The following is a 2,475-nucleotide window of genomic DNA, read 5'->3' as shown; positions in this document are numbered from 1 at the left end:
AGTGCTTTTATTTATTTATACCCTATGTCATTCCAAAAAGGATTCAAGCAGCCTTGCAAAATAAACAGAACACATCAGGATAAAATAAATACATGAGGGAATCCAAGGCAGGGGAAATAACAGAAGAAAACATGTGGCTCTATGGAAATGCTAGCATAGCAACTGCAAAGAGCAAGCTCCTACAGAAGAGCCGAAGGTGGGTGTAATTGCAGCTCTTCTTTCTGCTGGTCAAAGGGAGAGGGAAATGGAACAAGCTGCAGGCAAAAGACTCTCGATGCTGCAATTTTGGACCCTACTCTTCAATGTAATGAGTCTCCAGCCACCTCTTAATTAGAAGGCAGTCAAGGAGGGCCTTCTAAAGGTAGACTTCCATTCAGCTGCCAAACACGGATTGACCATCTATTCTGGGCATCTCCCGGTATGCAGGATGAAATAATTCAGCTTTCTGATATTCTGGCTTGATTTGTGGTTAAAAGTTACAGTTCAAAGCAGAGGTAGCAAAGTGATGTTCAGAGGACAGATACAGGCCAGGAATATGTTGCATCTTGCCCATTTCAGAAGATTGACATTCCAGTTCAGATTTCCACTTCTCTTGAAAACATAGAAACACCTTCAATGCTACATTCATCTTTCCACTATGCTTTGTGGTAATAGCCATTCTCACTGGCATAAAATAGTATTTCTTTGTGGTTTTGAATTAGATTTAGTTGATGATTAGTGATGTTGAGCGCTTTTTTGTATGTTGTTGGCCACGTGTATGTCTTCTTCTGAAGTGTCTATTCATGTCCTTTGCCCTTTTCATAGGGTTGTTTTTGCTTGTAAATTTGTTTAAGTTCCTTACAGATTGTGAATATTCAACCATTGTCAGATGCATATTTTGCAATTATTTTCTCCCATTCTGTAAGTTGCCTGTTTATCAATAATTTCTTTTGCTGTGCAGAAGCTCTGTAGTTTAATTAGGTCCCATTTGTTGATTTTTTTTTTTTTAACAATTGCTTTTGGCATCTTTAACATAAAATAAAATCTTTGCCAGGTCAGAACGTTATTACCTAGGTAATCTTCCAGGGTTTTTATAGGTTTAGATTTTAGGTTTCAATCTTTAATCCATCTCAAGTTATTTTTGTGTATGGTGTAAGGAAGGAGTCCAGTCTCAATCTTCTGCATATGGCTAGACAGTTATCCCAGCACCATTCATTGAATAGGTAGTCCCTTCCCCATTGCTTATGTTTATCAAGTTGGTCGAAGATCAGACAGTTGTAGGTGTGCAGTATGATTTCCAGGCTCTGTATTCCGTTCCACTGGTATATGTGTCTGTTTTGGTACCAGTACCACGATGATTTGGTTACTGTAGTCTTGTAGTCTAGTTTGAAGTCAGGTAATGTGATGTTTCCAGCTGTTTTCTTTTTGTTTAGGATTGCCTTGGCTATTCTGGCTCTTTTTTCATTCCATGTGATAAGACAGCTTTTTCAAATTCTGTGAATGTCATTGGTAGTTTGATAGGAATAGCATTAAATCTGTAAATTAAATTGGGTAATGTGGCCATTTTAACAATTTGATTCTTCCTCTCTATGAGCATGGAATGCTTTTCCGTTTGTTTGTGCCCTCTCTGGCTTCTTCGTGCAGTGTTTTGAAATGCTTGTTGTAGAGGTCTTTCGCCTCCATGGTTAGCTGTATTTCTGCGTATTTTATTATTTTTGTGGCTATTGTGAATGGGATTGTGTTCCTGATTTGGCTCTACTTGGATGTTGTCGCTATATGGGAATGTTACTGATTTTTGCACGGTTGTTTTGTATCCTGGCTACTATCACTAGTATTACTTTTCTCTAATCAACACTGCTTCTTTTTATCTTTTATTTTTTAAAAAATGGAACACTTTACAAATTTGCATGCCACTCTTGCACAGGGGCCATGCTAATTTTCTCTTACCATTCCCATTTTAGTATATGTGCTGCCAAAGTGAACACAACACTTCTTCTTATGGTTATATCTCACATCAAAAATATGAGGGTTCTGCAGTAGAGATGGAGAATCAATCCCACCAGGATATGGAAGGGAAAGGGAAGAATGCAGGCAGTAGTGCATTGAATCCATCACTTACTTCCCCCCGTTTTCCAAAATTTGAGGAAAAAATCAATCTCCTTATAAAAAGGTGAATATGGCAAAGTAGAAAAGTCTGGATAGCATGTCAGAAGACCAGAGATGGAGACATATCTCCTATATGATATCTCAAGCAAGCTGGTCAGATTCTGTCATTTGTTCTCCTAGGGGAATCTATGAGGTCACTAAGGTTCCTGGCTGGGTCCTCGGAGCTTACCTATATGTTCCAAATAGTCTTATCCCCTGTGTTGTATTTACTTGTAACTATGTCACATTAATATGGCCATCTATTACCTTCACATCAACAGATTCAAAGCCTTCTGATGTATAATATAATCACAATATACTACACATTTTCAGCACACACTGATGTTGCTC

At 38.2% G+C, this 2,475-nt stretch overlaps 1 non-coding gene across 1 annotated transcript; it reads right to left on the bottom strand.

Annotated features, from left to right (window-relative positions):
• Positions 1 to 1,858: 1,858 nt before the first annotated feature.
• LOC116533241 lies at positions 1,859 to 1,964 on the bottom strand. Its single transcript, XR_004261168.1, has one exon. It is a non-coding gene; the product is annotated as a U6 spliceosomal RNA (small nuclear RNA).
• Between the last annotated feature and the right edge of the window lie 511 nt (positions 1,965 to 2,475).

Source organism: Sapajus apella, unplaced genomic scaffold (genome assembly GCF_009761245.1).
Source record: "Sapajus apella isolate SASKATOON/1434 unplaced genomic scaffold, GSC_monkey_1.0 scaffold80, whole genome shotgun sequence".
NCBI lineage: Eukaryota > Metazoa > Chordata > Mammalia > Primates > Cebidae > Sapajus > Sapajus apella.
This window is presented reverse-complemented; position numbering and strand designations above follow the sequence as displayed.